This window comes from Ursus americanus, chromosome 20, assembly GCF_024610735.1.
Source record: "Ursus americanus isolate L20-20 chromosome 20, mUrsAme1.1.p, whole genome shotgun sequence".
In the NCBI taxonomy this organism is placed as follows: domain Eukaryota; kingdom Metazoa; phylum Chordata; class Mammalia; order Carnivora; family Ursidae; genus Ursus; species Ursus americanus.
In genome coordinates, this window is record NC_142146.1 from 27,647,795 (window position 1) to 27,672,199 (window position 24,405).

Genomic DNA, 24,405 nt, shown 5'->3' on the forward strand with positions numbered 1-24,405 from the left:
CCCTGTATGGGCCCTCATCTATTGGTGCTCAGTGGGCATGTGGGCCCAGGGTCTGTCCTGCGTGGGGCCCCTAAACCCCACTCCAAGGGCCCAGTATCAAGGGCATTTCTCCCTCCTTTCTCAGCCCAAATAATGGCCTCTGTCATATCTTCCTGTAAACACCCATCTGAATCTTCTGTTGTGCTGAAACAAAGGATTTTTGATGAGTTTTCGAGGTTGCCTGGAGGAGGGAGCAAAGAATCTTAGCGCAGATCTCTCCTACCAAGGTGGAAGGTGGGGAAGCACAGACTAACAGCCTGTATACATTTGTAAATCATTTATCCTCCCGCAAATTCCCATGAGCCAACACGGGAAGTAAATGAATTAGCAGAGAGGCGGAGGTGGGAAGTGGAAAGGCGAGAGTCACTTGAGGATGATTGTTAAAAATACCTGAACTGCACTCCGAGTTAATGGGATCAGAAACCCCCAGAGGATTTTATAATTATTCAAGTTTGAAAGCCTTTGGGCTGCAGGGTCTGGAAACTTTTTGCTTCACCCATGAACTGGCATTCTACTGTTGATCAAGGAAAGGTAATATAAAAGGTCTATCAGGACAGCTAGAGCCAACCTCATGGCTCTGCCCCAGCTGTAATGGGTGCCAAGGTCATGGGCACGAGTGCAAGTGGGAGGGTGGGGGTTGCTTCTGGTAGTGCCCTCAGAGGGAGAACAGGCCACTTGTTGATCGACATTAAGGAAAAAGAATGTGTTCAGGAGAGTTATCCAAAACTTGGGAATAAAGTGAAAAAGGTGATTGCTTGACATTCTAATTGCCACACTAGAGCATTTTCTAAGCCTGCCTCAGGGTCTTCTGAATCTCAGGAAATATAACTTTGTTTGATTTGCTATTCACAAATTGACTAGATCCCATTTATTTTACACTTTAGAAAAGTTAGAGATTAAGTTGCATTAAACTAAGAAGGGACTTTTTTTTCTTGTCCAGTAGAGAAGATAACTCAGACATTAAGGTTTTATCACCTCAGGGGGCATGAATCAGCATTGTATCTGACTCGGCACTCTTATTTTAGCATTGATTTTCTCTGCTGACTATATAAACAAAATTTCTCATACCTTCGTGGAACTGGCTTTGTCTTTCTGCTAGTTTGCACGTTAATGAATTGAATAAAACGCGGAGTGTGCTTGTTATCTATTCATGGGAGGATTATGATAACCTTCAAATTATGTTTTGGCAAAGCATACTGAGCGTTTTTAGTTCTGAGGAGTAAGCCGAGGCAGTAAATAGGAAATAAGTCGAAGGGCTAAGAGTTACATTTATCAGATGCCAAGTGGGAGGACGAGCCCTAGAAGAGCTGAGGTGAACAATTCAGGATGAAGGTCATGAACATGACAAGGCTCATGGTGTCATACTGTTTGGAGCATCACTCCAAACTGGGGACCAGGATTGTTTTGAGGCACCGTTCCAGACCAGTCACGCAACTCTTGCCCTGTTAGGAAGCTCAGTGCTAAGTCCTGTGCTCAATTGTTTTTCCTTTCTTCAGCCCAGAGTTTGTGGTTCATTTTCTTCCTTTCTTATTTTTTTGTACTTGGTCTCCTTCTGTTTGTTTTCTGTTTGTTATTTGAGATACCATCTTATTATAAGCTCTTTAAATTCCTGTTAGAGCTAAGCAGAGAAAAACCGATCAACAAAATAAAGGTAGATGTCTCAGTATTACAACTTGACTTGAGTGCACATGGTTGTTCACAATTATGAGGCCCTTTGTTTTTACTTTGTTTTAGTTTTTGGTTAATATCTGTAGTGTCCAATAGTTCGAAGCTGGAGCTGTAATTCTAGATACAGGTCTTTATATTAAGTCAGAAGAGAGCAAGTTTCAGGTTACATTTATCCAGTCAGACATTTATATTTAAGCAGAAACAAACAGGCAGAGTAGGGTTAGGATTAGAATTAGAATTACAGACCACCTGTTTGGCAGATCGAGAAAGTGCTGGTTCTTTCTTTTGCAGGAGCTCATGATAGCACCTCGCATGAAAGAAAGTCTCTCCAATGTGACAGTGTTCCAGGGGCACAGTTTGGCTCATCGTTTAGGTAAGCAAGGGAACCAAGAATCCTTTCAAATCAGGGGCTGGAGACCAGGACTTTTGAGAATCAAGTCTCAGGCAACATTTCCAAAAATATACTGGGCTTGTTAAATTCTTATATCCTGTTTGTATAATGATGGGGAGCATCCATAGTATAAGCGGACAATGTACGTATCTAGAACATCACTAATTTTACCAAAGAATCCATTTCCAGTGGTCATGCTAATTAACGAAATAGCTGGTGTTGGCTGGAGACAAGGATGGCTAAAGAGCTGATTGTAGCCATCTCCGGGGTGTGGCCTTTTGATTAAATGCTACTGACCATCCAGATTAGGGCAATCCACTTTTCTTAGGGCATTGATGAAAACCAAAATCTACGTGCCACATGGGGAAGCATTTTAAAGATTTACCAACCACATCACACTCAGGATATGGGAAAACTTACTGTGCTTTATCTGGCTTGTGTAGGAATTAAGCCAGAATATCTTTGAATCAGTATTTTTTTTTCCTTTTTTTTATTATGTTCAGTCATCCACTGTATAGTAGTACATCATTAGTTTTTGATGTAGTGATCGATTCATTAGTTGTGTATAACATCCAGTGCCCATCACAACATGTGCCTTCTTTAATACCCATCACCCTGTTTCCCCATTCCCCACCCCCTGCCCTCTGAAACCCTCAGTTTGTTTCCTGGGGTCCATAGTCTCTCATGGTTCATCTCTGTCTCTGATTTCTCCCCCATCAGAATTCCTTCCCTTCCCCTATGGTCCTCTGTGCTACTGCTTATGTTCCACGTATGAGTGAAACCATATGATAATTGCCTTTCTCTGCTTGACTTACTTGAATCAGTCTTGATTAAAATTAAGTTTGATAATTTCCATAGCAGTAAATTTGAAAGAATAGTAAGTGCTTTGAAAATGCAAAGCACTGCTTTACATAGATGATGAAGATTAGAGAAGATTTATACAGAAGTTGCAACAAAATGGGGTTCAACATGTTTTTAACCTGTATCATGTCATCATAAAGTTGATTTTCAGGCTAAGCCAGTTTTCTTGAGAGGGAGAGTTTCCTGTAATAGTCAAAAGTTTACTTAATATAAACCTTGGAAAGACCATTGATTAGTAACCTTGAGATCATTAGTTTGTGTTATGAGGAACTACATTTGTTAAAGTATTTATTATAGACAACAGTATTTATCCCTTAAAGTTGAAAGCTAGGTTTGTCATTGGAGATTGAATTTATGGCTAACTTTGGGATCATTGATCTTCTTACTATGATCTCTTGATCTTGTAATGAACTAGGCATAAGATGAAAATTGAACTTTTTTTTTTGAGGAAGTTCTTGCACAAGTTCTATCTAAATAAACATTAAATATATGACTTTAGCAGATAAAGACACAAAGGAAATTCTCTTTCTCCTACAGTGGGTTTGGGTCTCTTGTCCTGTAGCCTGATGAAATTGTGTAACAGAATTACTGAATATTCTGGATATAGTTTTAAAAATGATGATATTACATGAATGACCAAAAGTCCAGGCTTTGACTATACGAAGTTTGGTTATTTTTTTATGTTTGGTTTCTCAGTCCTTTCCTGTCTGCTCTTTGTTATGGGTGCAGAGATCTTATTTCTCCAAGGAACTTAGCTTTTGGGATTAGTTTGGATTCCAAGAAGCCAGTGAAGTGCTATCCCCACTGTGAATACTCAGCCAACATTTTGGTGATAATTGGGACTCTCCAGTTCTCTGGGAATCCAAAAATTCTGATGCCTTTCTCTATGGCCCAAAATGAAGAAGGCTTTTATGTCTCTGTTTGTAGGGAGTGGGTTTGGGGAACAAAACTGTGGTCCTGCCTATCCCTTCCAGCTTCCAGATGAAGAGGAATTTGAGGGGAACATGGGTGGCTCAGTCAGTTGTGTCTGTCTTCTGCTCAGGTCATGATCCCAGGGTCCTGGGATTGAGTCCTGCATTGGGCTCCCTGCTCAGTGGGGAGTCTGCTTCTCCCTATCCATCTACCCCACCCCTCCACTCATGCTCTCTCTCTCAAATAAATAAATAAATAAATAAATAAATAAATAAATAAATCTATCTTTAAAAAAATTTAAAAGAGGAATTTGAGAGGGAGACAAGTCTGATGTTACCAATGGAAGCTAGTTTATACACCAATACATACATGTTCTTCTAAATAGGGTCTCATATTGGCTCACTGAGTTGACAATCATCCCCTCTTCTTGGTTGCTAACATCTTTCTTCTAAAGACTTCACAAAGGCATTATGAATCACAGATGACATTTCTTGAATAATTTCCCCTCTTGCTCTTTCTTACCCATGAAGGGCTTGTGAGGGGTGGCTTACATCTGAGATTCTGCCACAGGCTGGATGTTATACACTTCTTTTTTTTTTTAATTAGCATATAATGTATTATTTGTTTCAAGGGTACAGGTCTGTGATTCATCAGTCTTACACAATACACAGTGTTCCCTACAACACATACCCTCCCCAGTGTTCATCACCCAGCCACCCCAACCCTCCCACCCCCCTCCACTCCAGCAACCCTCAGTTTATTTCCTATGATTAAGAGATTCTTATGGTTTGTCTCCCTCTCTGGTTTCATCTTGCTTCATTTTTTCCTCTCTTCCTCTATGATCCTCTGCCTTGTTTCTCAAATTCCACATATCAGTAAGATCATATGATAATTATCTTTCTCTGATTGACTTATTTCCCTTAGCATAATGCCCTGTAGTTCCATCCACGTCATTGCAAATGGCAAGATTTCATTTTTCACTGATGGCTGCATAATATTCCATTGTATATATATACCACATCTTTTTTTTAAATAATAATTTTTTATTATGTTATGTTACTCACCATACAGTTTATCCTTAGTTTTTGATGTAGTGTTCCATGATTCATTATTTGCGTATAACACCCAGTGTACCATGCAATTTGTGCCCTCCTTAATACTCATCACCGGCCTATCCCAGTCCCCCTACCCCCTCCCCTCTGAAGCCCTCAGTTTGTTTCCCAGAGTCCATAGTCTCTCGTGGTTCATTCCCCCTTCTGTTTACCCCACCTTCATTCTTCCCTTCCTTCTCCTACCGATCTTCCTGCTATTTCTTATGTTCCATAAATGAGTGAAACCATATGATAATTGTCTTTCTCTGCTTGACTTACTTCACTTAGCATAATCTCCTTCAGTCCCATCCATGTTGCTACAAATGTTGAGAACTCGTTCTTTCTGATGGCTGAGTAATATTCCATTGTATATATGGACCACATCTTCTTAATCCAGTCATCTGTTGAAGGCCATCTCGGCTCCTTCCACAATTTAGCTATTGTGGGCAATGCTGCTATGAACATTGGGGTGCATATGGCCCTTCTCTTCACTACGTCTTATATACTACATCTTTATCCATTCATCTGTCAGTGGACATCTGGGCTCTTTCCATAGTTTGGCTATTGTGGACATTGCTGCTATAAACATTGGGGTACAGGTCCTCCTTTGGATTACTACATTTGTATCTTTGGGGTAAATACCCAGTAGTGCAATTGATGGGTCATAGGGTAGCTCTATTTTCAACTTTTTGAGGAACCTCCATACTGTTTTCCAGAGTGGCTGCACCAGCTTACATTCCCACCAATAGTGTAGAAGGGTTCCCCTTTCTCTGAATCCTCACCAATATCTGTCATTTCCTGATTTGTTAATTTTAGCCATTCTGACTGGTGTGAGATGGTATCTCATTGTGGTTTTGATTTGTATTTCCCTCATGCCGAGTGATGTTGAGCACTTTTGCATGTGTCTGTTGGCCATTTGGATGTCTTCTTTGCAGAAATGTCTCTTCATGTCTTTTGCCCATTTCTTGACTGGATTATTTATTCCTTGGGTGTTGAGTTTGATAAATTCTTTATAGATTTTGGATACAAGCCCTTTATCTGATATGTCATTTGCAAATATCATCTCCCATTCTGTTGGTTGTCTTTTGGTTTTGTTGACTGTTTCCTTTGCTGTGCAAAACCTTTTTATCTTGATGAAGTCCCAATAGTTCATTTTTGCCCTTGTTTCCCTTGTCTTTGGCAATATATCTAGGAAGAAGTTGCTGTGGCTGAGGTCAAAGAGGTTGCAGCCTGTGTTCTCCTCAAGGATTTTGATGGATTCCTGTCTCACATTGAGGTCTTTCATTCATTTTGAGTCTATTTTTGTATATGGTGCAAGAAAATGGTCCAGTTTGATTCTTCTGCATGTGGCTGTCCAATTTTCCCAAAACCATTTATTGAAGAGACTGTCTTTTTTCCATTGGATATTCTTTCCTGCTTTGTTGAAGATTAGTTGATCATAACAGTTGAAAGTCCATTTCTGAGTTCTCTACTCTGTTCCAATGTTCTATGTGTGTTTTTGTGCCAGTACCATACTGTCTTGATGATTACAGCTTTGTAATAGAGCTTGAAGTCTAGAATTGTGATGCCACCAGTTTCGGTTTTGTCTTTCAACATTCCTTTGGCTATCCAGGGTCTTTTCTGGTTCAGTACAAATTTTAGGATTATTTGACCCATTTCTGTGAAAAAATATTGATGGTATTTTGATAGGGATTGCAGTGAATTATAGATTGCTCTAGGTAGCATAGACATTTTCACAATATTTGTTCTTCTAATCCATGAGCCTGGAATGTTTTTCCATTTCTTTGTGTCTTCCTCAATTTCTTTCATGAATGTTCTATAGTTTTCTGAGTACAGATGCTTTGCCTCCTTGCTCAGATTTATTCCTAGGTATCTTATGGTTTTTGGTGCAATTGTAAATGGGATCGACTCCTTAATTTCTCTATCTTCTGTCTCATTGTTGGTGTATAGAAATCCAACTGATTTCTGTGCATCGATTTTATATCCTGCCACTCTGCTGAATTCCTGTATAAGTTCTAGCAGTTTTGGGGTGAAGTCTTTTGGCTTTTCCACATAGAGTATCATGTCTGCAAAGAGTGAGAGTTTGGTTTCTTTGCCAACTCAGATGCCTTTTATTTCTTTTTGTCGTCTGATTGCTGAGGCTAGGACTTCTAGTACTATGTTGAACAGCAGTGGTGATGGTGGACATCCCTGCTGTGTTCCTGACCTTAGGGGGAAAGCTCTGTTTTTCCCCATTGAGAATGGTATTCACTGTGGGTTTTTCATAGATGGCTTTTATGATATTGAGGTATGTTCCCTGTATCCCTACACTGTGAAGAATTTTAATCAAGAAGGGATGCTGTACTTTGTCAAATGTTTTTCTGCATCTATTGAGAGGATTATATGGTTCTTGTCCTTTGTTTTATTTATGTAGTGTATCACATTGATTGGTTTGTGGATCTTGACCCATCCTTGCAGCCCAGGAATAAATCTCACTTGGTTGTGGTGAATAATCCTTTTAATGTACTGTTGGATCCTATCGGCTCGTATTTTGGTGAGAATTTTAGCATCCATGTTCATCAGAGATATTGGTCTGTAATTCTCCTTTTTGGTGGGGTCTTTGTCTGGTTTGGGGATCAAGGTAATGCTGGCCTCATAGAAAGAGTTTGGAAGTTTTCCTTCCATTTCTAGTTTTTGAAACAGCTTCAGAAGAATAGGTATTAGTGCTTCTTTAAATGTTTGGTAGAATTCCCCTGGGAAGCCATCTGGCCCTGGGCTCTTGTTTGTTGGGAGATGTTTGATTACTGCTTCAGTTTCCTTGCTGGTTATGGGTCTGTTCAGGTTTTCTATTCTTCCTGTTTCAGTTTTGGTAATTTATACGTTTCTAGGAATGCATCCATCTCTACCAGGTTGTCTAATTTGTTGGCATATAGTTGCTCATAATATGTTCTTATACTTGTTTGTATTTCTTTGGTGTTGGTTGTGATCTCTCGTCTTTCATTCATGATTTTATTTATTTGGGTCCTTTCTTTTTTCTTTTGGATAAGTCTCTCCAGGGATTTATCGGTCTTATGAATTCTTTCAAAGAAACAGCTCCTAGTTTTGTTGATCTGTTCTACTGTTCTTTTGGTTTCTAACTCATTGATTTCTGTTCTAATCTTTATTATTTCTCTTCTCCTGCTGGGTTACGTTTTATTTGCTGTTCTTTTTCCAGCTCCTTCAGGTTTAAGGTTAAGTTTTGAGACCTTTATTGTTTCTTGAGAAAGGCTTGTAGTGGTATATACTTCCCTCTTAGGACCACTTTTGCTGCAACCCAAAGATTTTGAACCCAAAGATTTCATTTTCATTTGTTTCCATGAATTTTTAAAAATCTTCTTTAATTTCCTGGTTGACCCATTCATTCTTTGGTAGGATGCCCTTTAACCTCTATGTATATGAGTTCTTTCCAAATTTCGTCTTGTGATTGGGTTCAAGTTTCAAAGCATTGTGGTCCAAAAATATGCAGGGAATGATCCCAATCTTTTGGTACCGGTTGAGACCTGATTTGTGACCCAGGATGTGATCTATTCTGGAGAATGTTCCATGTGCACTAGAGAAGAATGTGTATTCTGTTGCTCCGGGATGGAATGTTCTGAATATATCTGTGAAGTCCATCTGGTCCACTGTGTCATTAAAGTCCTTTATTCCTTGTTGATCTTTTGCTTAGATGATCTGTCCATTGCAGTGAGGGTGGTGTTAAAGTCCCCTAGTATTATTGTATTATTATTGGTGTGTTTCTTTGATTTTGTTATTAATTGGCTTATATAATTGGGTGCTCCCATGTTAGGGGCTTAAATATTTACAATTGTTAGATCTTCTTGTTGGATAAGCCCTTTAATTATGATAGAGTGTCCTTCTTCATGTCTTATTACAGTCTTTGGTTTAAAATCTAATTTGTCTGACATAAGGATTTCCACCCCAGCTTTCTTTTGATGTCCATTAGCATGATAAATGGTTTTCCACCCCCTCATTTTCAATCTGGAGGTGTCTTTGGGTCTAAAATGAGTCTCTTGCAGACAGCATATCTATGAGTCTTGCTTTTTTTATCCAATCTGATACCCTGTGTCTTTTGATTGGGGCATTTAGCCCATTTACATTCAGAGTGACGATTTAAAGGTATGAACTTAGTGCCATTGTCTTGCCTGTAAGGTGACTGTGACTGTATATTGTCTCTGTTTCTTTCTGGCCTATGTTACTTCTGGGCCTTAGAGGACCCCTTTCAATATTTCTTGTAGGGCTGGTTTGTTAATCACACATTCTTTTAGTTTCTGTTTGTCCTGGAAGCTTTTTATCTCTCCCTCTATTTTGAATGACATCCTAGCAGGATAAAGTATTCTTGGATGCATATTTTTCTTGTTTAGTACCCTGAATATTTTTTGCCAGTCCTTTCTGGCCTGCCAGGTCTCTGTGGATAGGTCTTCTGCCAATCTAATGTTTCTGCCATTGTAGCGTACAGACTTTTTGTCTCAAGCTGCTTTCAGGATTTTCTCTTTGTCTCTGAGATTTGTAAGTTTCACTATTATATGCCAGGGTGTTGACCTATTTTTATTGATTTTGAGGGGGGTTCTCCGAGCCTCCTGGATTTTGATGCCTGTTTCCTTCCCGAATTAGGGAAGTTCTCCACTATAATTTGCTCCAAATACCTTCTGGCCCCCTCTCTCTTTCTTCTTCTTCTGGGATCCCAATTCTAATATTGTTCTGCTTTATGGTATCACTTATCTCTCGGATTCTCCCCCTCGTGTTCCAGTAGTTGTTTATCTCTCTTTTTCTCAGCTTCCTTATTCTCCATCATTTGGTCTTCTATATCACTAATTCTCTCTTCTGCCTCATTTATCCTAGCACTTAGAGCCTCCAGTTTTTATTGCACCTCATTAATAGTCTTTTTGATTTTGACTTGGTTAGATTTTATTTCTCCAGAAAGGGAATCTCTAGTGTCTTCTATGCTTTTTTCAAGCCCAGCTAGTATCTTTATAATCATTATTCTGAACTGTAGTTCTGACATCTTACTATGTTCCGTATCGATTAGGTCCCTGGCAGTCAGTACTGCCTCTTGTTCTATTTTTTTGAGGTCATTTTTTCAATTTTGTTATTTTTTCGAGAGAAGAATGGATGAATGAGAGAACAAAATGCTGAACAGGTAACAATGACTGCAGAGAAATATACACTAAAGACATCAGAAGAGACCTGAAACCAAGAGGAAAAGAAAAAAAAAGAGAGAGAGAGAATATGATCAGGCTGGTGAATGGAACAGAGCTATCCACTAGATTTTGGGTGTATTTTGGTCTCTTAGAAGAAAATGCACCCCAAGATTTTAAAGAAGGAAAAACTTACATACATACAAAAATAAGGTTAAATACAATGAGGGGATGGAATATAACTGTAAAAATGAAAACTGAAGAAAGACTTTAAAAAAGGAATTGATGGGGCGCCTGGGTGGCACAGCGGTTAAGCATCTGCCTTCAGCTCAGGGCATGATCCCGGCATTATGGGATCGAGCCCCACGTCAGGCTCCTCCGCTATGAGCCTGCTACTTCCTCTCCCACTCCCCCTGCTTGTGTTCCCTCTCTCGTTGGCTGTCTCTATCTCTGTCGAATAAATAAATACAATCTTTAAAAAAAAATAAAATAAAAAAGGAATTGATAAGAATTTGGTTGAAAAATGAAAGAACAACAATTAAAAAAAAAAAAAAAAGAATGTGATCAGGTGGGTGAAATAGAACAGGTCCATACACTAGATTTTGGGTATATTTTGGTCTGTTAGAAGAAATTGCATCCCAAAATTTTAAAGAAAAAAAAACTTACATGTATATACACACACAAAAAATAAGGTTAAATACAATGAATGAATAGAATATGACTGTACAAAATGAAAAAAAATTTTTAAAGATTTTATTTATTTGACAGAGATAGAGACAGCCAGCGAGAGAGGGAACACAAGCAGGGGGAGTGGGAGAGGAAGAAGCAGGCTCATAGTGGAAGAGCCTGATGTGGGGCTCGATCCCACAACGCTGGGATCATGTCCTGAGCTGAAGGCAGAGGCTTAACCGCTGTGCCACCCAGGCGCCCCACAAAATGAAAATTTAAAAAGATTTTAAAAATGGAATTGATAAGAAGTTGGTTGAAAAAGGAAAGAAGAATAGTTAAAAAAAAAAGAAAAAGAAAAAAATTAAAAAAATTAAAGTTGAAAGACTAAAGAACCATGGGGGAAAAGCCATGAATTCTATGTGTTGTATTCCCCTAGTACTGGAGTTTTGCTATTCTCATTGATTGGTAAACTTGGTCTTGGCTGGATGTTCTTGTTGATCTTCTGGGGGAGGGGCCTGTTGTAGTGATTCTCAATTGTCTTTGCCCCATGCAGAATTGCACCACTCTTGCCAAGGGCCAGGCTAAGTAATCTGCTCTGGTTTGCTCTCTGTGGCTCTCGTTCCTTGAAGGCCTTTCTGCACAGCTTTAGAGGATGAGAATGAAAATGGTGCCTCCCAGCATCTGGTACCACTCCTCAGTGTGCCCTTAGGGAAAAGATGTCAATCACTTCTGTCTCCCTGGTCTCTGTCTACACTCTGTGCTCACCTGGCCTGTGACCAGGGTTTCTATCTCTGGCACACAGCCCTGTTTGGAGTCTCTAAACCCAGCAGATTCCTGCAGCACGCTCCTGTGCCAGTCCTCCTGGGGGGGAGGAAGGGGAGTCTCCCTGGTTCTGCTGCTTGTTGGGACCCTGCTTGAAGAGCGGTGGCCCAACTGTGCTGCGGATCACAGTTTATGGCAACCCTGAGCTGAGCTCCCGCTCCTTGGCTCACTCTTTGCAGCTGGCTTCCCTGCTCAGATACCTGGGAGCTCTGCTGCACTCAGGCACCCCCAGTCTTTCTGTGACCCTGAGGGTCCTGAGACCACACTGTCCCAGCGAGGGTTCTACCTCCTGCTTAGCCACTGGAGCGACGTCCCTCACCGGAGCAGACATCTGAAAGTTCTGATTTTGTGCTCCGCTGCTCTATCAACTTGCTGATATCCGGCTGACGGAGGCTCCTTCCCCGCCCACAGTCTATCTTCCCGTATATCACCTCTGAGTCACTTCTCCACACCTCCTAACTTGCAGAAAGTGGATGCTTTTCTGTTCATAGAGTTGCTGCTATTCTTTTCTTCGATCTCCAGTCGAGTTTGTAGGCATTCAGAATGGTTTGATAGCTATTAGCTGAATTCCTGGGACCAGGTGGAATTTAGGTCTCCTGCTCCTCCGCCGTCTTGGCCTCTGGTCTGCTGTATACTTCTAATGGAATACAATAAGTTACAAATTTGTGACTAGCATTGCATAATTCATTCCATTAGTTATGAGGAAATGTCTTTCAATTTTTAGAGCACTATAGCTGTAACCAGTTTTTTTTAAGGAATTCCTACGTATAGCACCAACCCTCAGTCTTCTCTTGACAGCCTTAAAACTCCCCTCCTTAGCCCCTCAATAGTCTCGTCCCTTTCTGGAATCACTGTGAACTCCATCTCTTGGGTAAATGTCCAGGTTTTGTCGAGTCTGAATAGTATTAATTCCTTGGTTAAATCCCATTATCTCTGCCCTTTTCCCTCCCTGATTTCTGAGAATCATCTCTTCATCCTCTGCCATTTGCCCTCCTATCAGTAAGGAGGAAAACGGAGATGCCTATTTAAGGCAGTTTTCAGATAAAAGAACAGAGAAAATCTAAAGACAGTAGAGTGAGTAGATGTGATCAGTTATGAAGAAAGTGGTTGTTAATTGCTTATGTGTCTCTTGGGCAAATTGTATCACTTTTTATGACCTCATGTTTTCTCTGAAAAATTATGATGTTTGACTAGCTGATCTGTAAGATCCCTTCCAGGGCTAAATTTTGTAAAATGTACAAACATTTGCTACTGCTGGTTATCATAATCAGCTCTAGGATTCCTGGTAGCAAAAGAAAATAGGAAGAGATATTGAATTATCCAGTGTTCATTGATGAAAAGAAGTGCAGGCTTGCATCTGTAGAGATGGAATAAAATGCCAGTAAGAAAGTATAATTTAGGACCCTCGCAAAAGTTTTAGATTGTGTTTATGTAAAAGTCATAATGATTCTCAGTTATAAATGAGAAAACAAAATTCAAAACAAAAACAAAAACAATCCCAAAACAAGAAAACAAACAAACAAACAAACAAACAAAAACAGTGGAAGGGCAGGTACTTGAATGTCCTCAGAGTTTCATCTCTGCTTTCCTCTGTGTTTTGAGAGGCTGGCTGCCCCACAAAGCTGAAGCCATGGCAACAGACAAATTCAGCATTATATCTTTAAAGCTTCATAACCAGAAATGTTGGGGGAAAAAAATCTAAGGAAGGATTTTGATTGGCCAGGCTTGGGTCACATGCTGATTCCTGGACCAATCATAGTGTGGAGACTGCAGCTGTCACTGGAGCAGAGGGTGGAATGGAAGTTTCTTATAAAGAGGATATTATTCCAGGTAGGCAAAGAGTAAACGACTGTTTCATCTTGTCCTGGTTGTTTTCTGTATCCCTTTGACTCTAGGTTTGGGTCTACCACATTAATTTGCCCTTCTCCATAGTCCATTATACCATCAAAGCACCTAGATCTTAAAAAGAAAATATGTCTTAGTTCCTGACCGAAGTTTGCCTGCCCAGTCTTCTCAGTGTCTATCTCTAAGTACTTTTGATGGTAAGGACTAGTAACCTTGATGTATTTGTCTGTGCTACAAACAAATTGGCCAGAGGTGGTAAAGTCCATCTGATAAAAGCCACCAAGGAGACACTTCCCATCCAATAAGGTTAATTTGCTGAGTAAGGGGACCACACACCAAAGGGGCACCTCACCAAAGGAAGACTCAGGCTTGTTGTAGTGTTTAGGGGAGTGGTGGGGTTTAAGTAAAATTGCAACAAAGCAGTGTTATGCTCTTTCAAAGTGAAGCAGGGTGGGGGGTGTATAAAGGAGTTGACATCATGCCTGGGCTGAGATGAGAACTCAGGGTCCTGTTTCCTTGGAAACTACGAAGTTAAGATAAATGTGGAATGTTGTGTTCAAAACCCTTATCTGAAGCTCTGCACCTGGGTTGGAAATTGAGGCTGTTTTTCTGTGTTAAAATGATTTAGATCCTCTAGGCAAAAAAGGGGTGTTTCATTCTTACTAAATGTGATTTCAAACATCAGTTTCTGACAGTCTATGATTTTAGAGAACAAGTTTTCTCATGTCCTTTTGTTAATTAACAAAAACATTTTTCCCCCAAAGCTTTGCAGAAGAGATTCTCTTCCATTCATCAGATATACACTTGATCAGGGTCTCTCTTGAAATAACATGGTTTTTGTAATCAAACATCAAGGAGTGAGTTAAGGTGAAAATGTCATATCAGTCAAAAGGAAAAGTTGAAGGTCCTTTGAAGTTTACATATATTATTGAGGCAATTATTTGCCATTTATTCACTCTGCAAATATTTGTGGAGCTCCTACTATGTGCTAAGCTTTGCAAAGGCATAGAATTTCTATCCTTGAGCAGCTCACAATTTGGTAATGGAAACATTGCAGAAGGAAACAAGCCCAGTACGCAGGGATGAAGACAACAATGGACTTTGGCATAGACGTTTTTGAGAGCAAAGAAGTTGTGAACTCTGAGCTTAGGAATTTGGTCCAACTCATGGGGAGAATAGTCAGGGGGAGGCAGAATCTGAAGTTTTGAGGTGAGGAAACCTCAAGTTGAAGAAGTTGGCACGTGTAGCAGATGCTGTTGATGCCACGCCCCACATCCACTCAGTGCATCTCTGAGCTCTCCTGCAGCTGTAGACAGTTTCTTAACATATATATAGCTTCCCACTGTAGACTTCCACTTGAGAATTTTCTCAATTGCCAAGAGAGCTTGCTTACTCAGCTTGTTCACAGGGCAGCTTGAAAGTGACAAGGATTTCACATCTGCCCCCTTTCAGTTCTCAACTGCTGAGGGCTGGCATTCAGTGACTAAATACCAACTCTATCTCCCTGGGATGGTTCTGAGGGCCATTCTGAGTTTCTCGGAGGGTTCCCAGCAAGACTAAACCTCAGCTGCCTACCACAGTAACATACACATTAAGGCAAGCTTTTTGGCTTTTATTCTTTCAGGTCTAACTTCCCACATTCCCTGTCTTCCTTCCTTGGATGGCTTTCCAAATAAATTGCCTACACCCAAGTCCTTGTTTCAGGGTCTGCTTTTGGGGGAACCCAAATGAAGATGGCAAGCTTCTCTCCTATGGGAGAACAGCAGACAAGGAGAAGTAGGAATACTGCTTGAAGATCAAGGAGAGGATCCAGAACAGAACAGAATGGTGAATGCTCTGAAGTAACAGAAAAAATAAGGACCTTGCTATTTAACCAGGGTCTGTGTTAGAGAGTTTAAGATCTTGAGCCTAAAGTTATCTTGGAGTCTAAGCTACTGCTTTAGGGAATGAAAGGGGGACAGAAGAGGGGGATTCTGTAAGGTGAGTGAGTCAGAGGGGGAAAATATGACTTCCTGAGCAGGAGGGAACAAAAGACTGAAAGTGCTGGTTGGTATTGGATATCTGAACTTCACTGTTTTTACTGAAGAATTTTACATATGATGGCTTGATTATTTCCCTCAGGGAATCAAGAATATTTTGTGAGCACTTACAGCTTCTTAGCTATATATGAAATTATTCTATTTCCAGTAGAGCAAAGCTCTGCTCCTGTTATCCCCACATCAGGGATAATTAAGGGACAATTGATGAAGAGTGAACTAACATATCATTTCAGAAGTTATCCTCTGTGTAGGAGGCTCTCTAGGCTTTATGTCAAATTTAATAATTCTGGAAAAAATGCAGAGAAACCTGAATTCAACTCTGTTAATGATACACTGTCCTATTAACAATTTATTTTGGGAAACTGCACTTGACCCCATTTCCTTGAATACTTATGCCAGAAATGAAACAACACTCCATTCCAATTATGGGTCTTCAGATTTTGAGTAATGGTGAACCATGTGTACACAAAATGTGATGGAGATGGTAGCTCCCCCTCCTCCACCTCCGTTCTCCCTCTCCTTTTATGGTAACAGAGTTGAGCAGGGCACATGGTTGCTTGGTGGGAATTCAACCCTCAAGTGCATCTGCTGCTGGATGTGGCAGTGTCACTAAGCTCCGACCAGTGGAATGTGAGTGGAAGGAATGTGAGCAGCCTCTGCCTTACTCTTTTAGGAGGAAGTCTGTAGGGTTGGCTCTTTCACCCTTCCCACTGGCTACTGTGGGGATACTTGCAGAAACCTCAGATGCCACATGTTGAATATTAGCCTGGATCCCTGAATGACCGTGTGGAGGAAAGCTGCTTGCTAACCTGGAATACCCACCTTGGACTGAACTATGTGAGAAGGAAATGACCTTTGTTGTAAGGTATCATGTTATAGCTGCTTAATTCTTAGTTTAACTTATGTATATACACATATAAATACTTATGTATTTCCTTTGGCTCCATCCGGATCTCCAATCTGGTTGGTGTGGCTGGTTTAGAACATCCGAGATAAGTACAGACACTTGAGCTTTATCCTGCTTGGTAACTGTTATCAACGCGGAGAGTGTTGGTCATCGTCCAGGTCATTAAGTTATCCACCCATCCACACACCTATCCATCTGTCCCTTATACCTACTATTTTGAGACCTAGTATATACAAGACCCTTGGCTGGGGGATATCCAGGGGACATGAGTGACCCCAAGATGAATTATACCCAGTTCCTGCTTTCAAGGGCTTACAGTCTAGAGACTTTAGGTGGAGACTAAATAATTAAAATAAGGATAATTAGGATTTATTTGTATTCTAGGAATTTTTAATTAAATTGGAAAAAGGCTAGTTTTATTTATTTTATTATATTATTATTATTACTACTATTTTTTTGTAAGTTTTTGTATGCATTTTTGAGACCATTGTTTACAGAAGGACCCTTTTTATTTAATGGCTCTAAAGCACGCATGAGAAAAAACAACGCATCAGTCACCATAAACACCGTTTTTTGCTCCTCCCCTCACCCCCCTTCCTTTCCCACAGGAGAGGATTAAATACTGGAAAAGCTGATGTGTCATTGTACCCTTGAGCCTTCCTGAACTCTAGGGAATTCCCAAGGCTCAACAGCTTCTTAAGGGATGAAGGCCAGAAGGAGGAATTAGAAGAACAAGTCCGAAAGGTTTTGCCAGGTAGGAGGAAATGTCTTTTCCCAGGGAGAGTTTGGTAGGTGGGAACTCTAGTTTGTTTCCATGTGTTTTTGCAAATGCCCTGCTTCTCTTTCACTCCCAGGCAGAGAGAGACAGGGACACATAGACAGGCCAACAGAAGAGAAAGTGATAGAGAGAGACCTCGCATAGCAAAGAGGTGGAGAGGAAATGAGACAGGGATGAAGATGTGGAGGAAAAGCCCCGGAGTATCTCTGTTAGATTTACAGAGGAAGAGTCACCTTTAAGACTTAAAGTGTGATGAAGGGAGATCTGTAACTCTGAACTTTTGTGGAGCAGGAAGATGTGAAGTATTTTAAGACTGGGCCCAGAATTTACCATCTGTGTGGAGAGGGGAAACCAATTTATGGGGACTCATGCATGTCTCATGAATTATTTCACTGATGCAGATCTTTGGGAGAGTTTAAACATGGAGATTAGTGTTAGAATTAAGGCCAAAGGAAGAAAGAAAACACTAAAGACTCAGGGAATAAACAAGGCTTTAGTACAGATATAAAACTCAAGTAAAAATGACTCTCTCACAACAATCCCAGGGACAATTTTGAGTTAGAAATAGAGTTTTCTTCCAACCAGTTTGCCAGGATTCATATAATTAAACTCTCATTTTCCTTTCCATTTGACTACCATACACAATTTTAAGAAATAAGTTAGGTGATTATTTAAAATTTTAATGAAAAATTTCAAACATACAGCAAAAGTTACAGAATTCACAGGGAATAAATGTATACTTACCACTTAGATTCACCATGAACATTTTAATATAGTTGTTTTTTCACATATCCATCCCTCTAACCATCTGTTAATCCATCTTATTTTTAAATGCATTTTAAAGTAAATTATAAACATCAGTAAATTCCCTAAATACATCAGCATGCATATCATTTACTAGAGCTCAAGAAAATGGTGATTTTTATAAAGAACTTCAAGAAAAGTTAATGTAAAATTGATCAGGTTCAGATTAAATGGGCAATTTTTTGATGACTGGGGTTGATACTTATACATTTAAATTCGCTGGACAAACATAGGAATGGTGACAGCTATTAAGGATGACTGCAGTGAGATGAAAGGATCAAATATTGACGGAATTATTCCACAGGACTACAGGAGAAAATTCTAGCACCTTTTTGTTCTCTTTTGTATTGATCTACAGAAGCTAAGAACTATTTCTTAGGGCATCGCAACTGCAGAAGGGTCCATTTTATTTTAGCCCCTGAGTGTGTATGCCACAGGCCTTTGAAAGTAGTCTGCCATCACATATATTCTGTCTGGTAGTTTCTGACTCATAGGAATGGGCTGTGAAAAGTCTGTGGATGCATTTATTCCATCACTGACCAAGAGTAATGAAGCTTCATCTACATTTTTGCAGAAATAGCAAATACGGTACGTTAGAGTCACTGGGAAGTGAAGTAATGAATGTTCTCTATATGATATTTTGGCTGGAAATAAAAGCACCAGGAGTCTTTTTTAAAAAGATCATATAAGAAATTGTTTTGCCCAAACATTCCAACCTAATCTTATGTCTTATGTTTGAGCAACTCACTGGGTAAGTGAATTTTTATGGCTGTGAGTTTTAAAAGATTCACCTCTGGCTGCATTTCTCCCCTGCCTCCTTGGGCGTGGGTGTAGTCGTAGACTGGCCCCATTTCAGGTTTCTCAGAGTCCTTAAACCAGGTCCCTTCTAATGCTATGCCTGTGATCTGGTTTGACTTATTCTACAAATTTGCCAAATATTTAGTTTTATGCTGTTTGTTCTGATTATATTTTTTAATACACATGAATTAAAAATAAAACTAAAATATAAAAGTGAACCCAGTTGACTCTGAGTCCTCCATTTACCAAAAAATAATGGCCTAGGGGGCACCAGTCTTCCCAAGAATGTCTCTAACTGTTTGTATAGAACATCCTGTCTTAAGAGCAGGAAATCTTTTTTTTTTTTTCCTGAACAAATGAATTTATGCGACAAGTCTTTTCTGAGCACCTACTGTGTGTCAGGCACTGGGGATATATCACGGAAAACAAGATTCCTTGTAGCACTTGTAGTTGAAGGTGGGGCATGACAACAGGTCATTCATAAAAACCATGATGAATATTACATAGCATGTTAGAAGGTGATAAGAAAAGAAGGAGGGTAAGTGGGGTAAATGGGGTTGGGTGTCCTGGGAGTACAATGGTGGGTAGCAATTTTAAGTAGAATGGCTGGGGTAGACCTTACTGAGATGACATTTGAGCAAAGACTTGAGGGAAGCGAGGGAATCAGCCATGTGGATATGGAGATATATATGATATATGGGACCATATAGGGATGTGTGTGGATATATGGAGACATAGACGGACATATAGGATATATGTGGATATTTGTGGATTTACGTAGATATATGTGGATTTGTGTAGAGGTGTGTGGCTATATAGGGATATATGTGAGTATATGGTGATATATGGAGAAGAGCATTTCAGATGAAGGAAACAGTAAGTACAAAGACCCTAAACAGGGAGTATAACTGGCTTATTTGAAGAATAGCCAGTAGGCCAAAGCGATCAAGGTCTAATGTGCAAGGGTGAGAGGTGAGTTAGAGAAAACTGGGGCCCAGATTACATAGGACCTTGTAGCCTATTTTGTTTTTTCACTCTGAATGAAACAGGGAGCCACTGAAGGGCTTTGAGCAGAAGTGACTTAGGTATTAAAAGGATTTCACTGGATATATGTTGAGAATAGACTTCAGAGAGAAAGGTTCAAAGCAGGGAAAGCCATGGAGATTGTTGTAATAATCAAGCAAGAGAGATGATGGTGGCTCGAACCAGCCTGTTTGCAGTAGAAATGATGAGAGGACCAGTTTCTGTGTAAACAGCTTTAAACGTTGATCCAGCATGATTTCCTGGCAGGTTGGATGTAGGGTGTGTGTGAGAGAAGAGTTCGTGATAACTCCGTGGTTTTTTGGTCTGTGCTATGGGAAGGTTGCAGTTGTCAGGAACTGAGAGAAATGAACAGAGGGAGGGAAGAAGGAAGGGAAACAGGGAAAAAAAAAAAAAAGGAGAGCAGAGAAGGGAACTGTTCTAGGTGCTGAGCATATATTAATGGTAAAGACAGAGTCTTAATAAATCCCAGTTATCCTTTGAAATAAATGTACAACTTTCAGAGGAAGAACAGAACAGGAGTGATTTGCCATCCGGCTTGGGTTAAGAAGGTGACATGTGAGCTGGGTTTTGAAAGGTGAATAGAGCCTATCAGGTGTGTGTATATGTGTGGGTGTGTGCACGTGTGCGTGTGTACTGGGGCCAAGGAGTAGTATGCAGCCTTCTAAGTAGAGGGAAGGAATAAGTGACATGTTCTGAATCATCAAAGTCTGAGTAGACTTGGCAAACCACACTGACTTATAATTCTATAAACGCCAGAAAGATTTTTTTAGCCTGGTCAACGCATCTTGTAATCTGTAAAGAAATATCATTACCTTTCCGAGGCCTAATAGGTTTGTGTTGCTGAATTTAGTGGGTATTTTTTCAGTTTGTCTTTAAAATTTTTATTGTACACTATTAAGATATGCAAAAAAGATACAAAGAACAGTTCAATGGCACTTGAGTTATTTTTAAGCTGAGGCCCTGCAGACAAAAGTGAAAGATTCATTCCAAAGAACATAGACAGCTAAGATTTCATAACATAAGATTTCAAAGAGCTTATCTCATCCAGGTTACCGCCAGCTTGCTGTCACACCTGGTACCCCACTTCTCTGATTTAGGGAATTTTCTCTCACTGCTGTAAAATGTCCGTTCCTACACAAAATCTCACTTTCATTATAGTGTGATTATTTCCTAGACAGAAGCAGAAATGTAGCCAAAGCTCTTTGATTTAAGCAATGCATTTTTTTCTCTTGGAATAAAAAAAAATTTTGAGGTTTGGTTCTATCAGTGAGAAAGGATTAAATTTGTCGGAATCATGTTTTGTAGACGATTTGCTTGACAAAGGTAATGGTAACCTCTCAAGTTTTATAGCTTTCTGCAAAGTCTTTCCTACCCCATCAGCATATGCTGTCTTTACAGTAACCCTGCCATGTAGAGATGGCACAGTATCATTACCTCTATTTTATGCTGACGGAGCTGAGGTTTAGTGAATTCAAGAGACTTCCAAGAAGCTACATAACAAGAATGTGGCAAGGTTGACACTTGAACCAGAAAATTCAAAGTCAAGTTCTCCACAATTTTTACTGCTCCACACTACATTTTCTTTCCAGATTCTGGAGCAACTTTCTTAAAGGACATAAAAGAAATAACAGACAGGGTGTATTATGCCCTAGACAATTGCAGGGGCCATCTTGCCCTTATTTACTACCATGACTTGCTCTTTCTATGCTTCTTGGCGATAGGAAGTAGGGAGTGACAGAGTGTCCTGACCTGCCCCAGGTCTTTAGAGGGGCCTGATCTATTTAGTGGATTGTAGGCATTCTTCCTGAATGAAACACTTGAGAAAGATAGGGTAGTTATTCCCATCTGTGGCAAAACCAAGCTCATGAAAGCTGGGGTGATGGAGTTTATAAGCTACACATAACTTGAAAGAGTTTGAGTATTCTTTTTCCCTTGGATTAAATCACACAGCAGTTCAAACATTTATATATATAATGATCACAAAAGGGAAAGATTTATTAGTTTCTTTTTTTTTTAAAGATTTTATTTATTTATTTGACAGAGAGAGAGACAGCCAGTGAGAGAGGGAACAGAAGAAGGGGGAGTGGGAGAGGAAGAAGCAGACTCCCAAAGAAGTAGGGAGCCTGATGCGGGGCTCGATCTCAGGACCCCGGGATCACGCCCTGAGCCGAAGGCAGATGCTTAATGACTGAGTCACCCAGGTGCCCCAGATTTATTAGTTTCAACAACGTATGCAGCACTGCAAAGATTTTTCGGATCATGGCTCCTCCCTCTGTGTGTTCAGAGCCCAGTAAGGTAGATAAATGATTAAGCAATGTCAATGCAATAAGGCAAAGGGAGTAGGTGACTTATGAACCAGGCACAGTGGGAAACTAGGTGAATCAGGATATGAAGAGGGCCTAGGATAGTTAAAAACTGCCCAAGAGCTGAGATTCTATTCAGTTCCAAAATTGTCAACACCTCACAAATTGTGTGCTAGTCTTCATACGACCACAGCCGATGGGAGCGTCATGGCCATCAGCACCCATTTCCTGCTTCGCACACTGCCCTGATGAACTCTGGCATTGCAATCCTTATCCCTCCCTGGAGGAATGCTCCAGGATTCTGCATCTTGTTATTTTTTTTCTGAGGCTCATGACACATTAATTGTCATTGAAATGTTTGACACAGCCTCCCTCAAATATGTTACAACAAAGTTGTGTATATATCCAAGCAGTCATATAATTTGTGAATGGGCACAGAAAGCAAATGCTAATGTTTATGCAATAGGTCGAGGCTAACCTTCGTTTTTCTTAACTGTTAAACATGCCGTGTGTATTCTAACGTGATGTGTATGGAAGAATCCGTTTATGTCCCCCAACTGTTTGCCTTCCAGAGCTTCCTGTGGCCCAGATATGGTAGACTCCAAGCCTGTCTTGTAAGAAAGCCAAATAATACAGTGCTTCAAATAATCATGTTTAAGTGACCAAAAAAAAAATTGAAAAAAAAAGAGAGAGAGAGAACATAGCTCTTTATTATTTCAGGGAATAGAATATAATTAGAAAGCAAATTGAAAAAAATGTGTTTAAGTTAATTTTGCACATTTGCATTGGGTTTTTCATCTAAATACTTTGAAGCTTCTGCTTACCTCTCAGTCAGGTATGTATAAAGAAAACATTTTTAATTGATTGCCTCTTCCCTTTCTCCACTTAATTGATAATAGACACTTGCTTTTCTCCACGTGGAGCTGAAGATACTGTTGAAAGTAAGTGGAGCAGACATCTGTCTGGTTGGGAACCACTACATGTTAAATGCATAGAAGAGTGGTTTTCAAAGTGTGGTCCCTTGGATCTGCTCCACATGCAAGTTCTCACCAATCAGAAACTCTGGAGATGGGGGTGCAGGAAACTGGGTTTTAACAGGTCCTCTGGGTGATTCTGATACAATGCTCAATCTAAGAACCACTGGCATAGAGTATTAGAAATGGCATCTTCTTATTTTATTTTTGAGGGGTCAATGGAGGGAGAACAGGAAACTTGGAGACTGTTATATAAAGCACAGCTGGTTTAATTAAATGAGGTGAAGGTCGTTAATGGTTGAAGACTGAGAAACTCTACTCAGGTCCCCTCTTCTATCCCACCTTCTGAGTTCATGCATGTCAGAAAACCAAAGGTCTCCATTAGATGTATGCCCTCAGAGCTTATGCAGTACAGGTGTGTGAGCTCCCAGAAGGCTCACCCAGGTTCCCTGCGCTCCAAAACCTTAGCTCCCAAGGCCTTGGATGAGCTCTATTTGGGGTGGTCCAATACCTCCTCTGAGTCCTTGCACGCACTGTTCCGTACCTGGAATTGCCTTTCTGCACTTGCTCGCTTGTACATCTTTATTCCTCCTTTAAATCTCAACTCCAGCGTCATCTGCTCTTTGAAGCCTTCACCAAGTGAAGAGAAATGCTCACCCACGTGTTCCTCAGCACCTTGTACAGATTTCTATATTATTTTGCTCATCAAGCAATATTACAATTTATCCATCTCTTTCTCTCCACTAGAGTTCCAAGTCTTCTCAAGAGAAGAACTATTTCTTTAATCTTATTTCTAGTGTCTGACATATTATCTGGGCAACAGTGAACACTCAATAAAAAAGTTGCAAGAGTATTGCAATACTTTTTCCTTCTCTCTATGAATTATTATAACTCTGATGAACCTTTGAGAGTACGTGGGTGACCTCAAGACCCTCTGCCTCATATTATGTATATTTCTTAAGAACAAGGACATTCTCTTCCATGACTATAACATAATGATCAAACTCAGGAAATGTAACATGGATGCAGAATTATTATATAACATTCAGTCCATATTAAATTTTTATGTATTGTCTCCCTTTACGTCCTTTATAGCCATTTTTTTTCCAACCCAAGATCATTCGTTGCCTTTAGTTTCCACTTCTCCTTAGACTGTCTTAACTTCAGTTGGTTCCTCACCTTTGCTTTGTTTTTCATGACACTGGTATTTTTGAGGAGCCCAGGTCAGTTGTTTTTAGACTGTCTCTGAGTTTTGGTTTGTATGATTGTTTCCTCATTATTAGATTTAAGTCATGGGATTGGAGGAG

The 24,405-nt window shown here is 40.0% G+C and overlaps 1 protein-coding gene across 3 annotated transcripts in view; it reads left to right on the top strand.

Moving 5' to 3' along the window:
• Nucleotides 1-380: 380 nt before the first annotated feature.
• The window catches only part of LOC123788369 (collagen alpha-4(VI) chain-like), a 123,409-nt gene continuing 99,384 nt past the window's right edge, over nucleotides 381-24,405 (top strand). For 2 of the 3 annotated variants that reach the window (XM_045791730.2, XM_087870197.1), the window contains exons 1-2: nucleotides 381-570; nucleotides 1,999-2,080. The gene's annotated coding sequence lies outside the window, so the exon portion shown is untranslated. Of the gene's footprint in view, nucleotides 571-1,998; nucleotides 2,081-16,163; nucleotides 16,356-17,005; nucleotides 17,152-24,405 lie in introns of all 3 variants that reach the window. The other variant, XM_045791731.2, reaches the window with a different exon arrangement.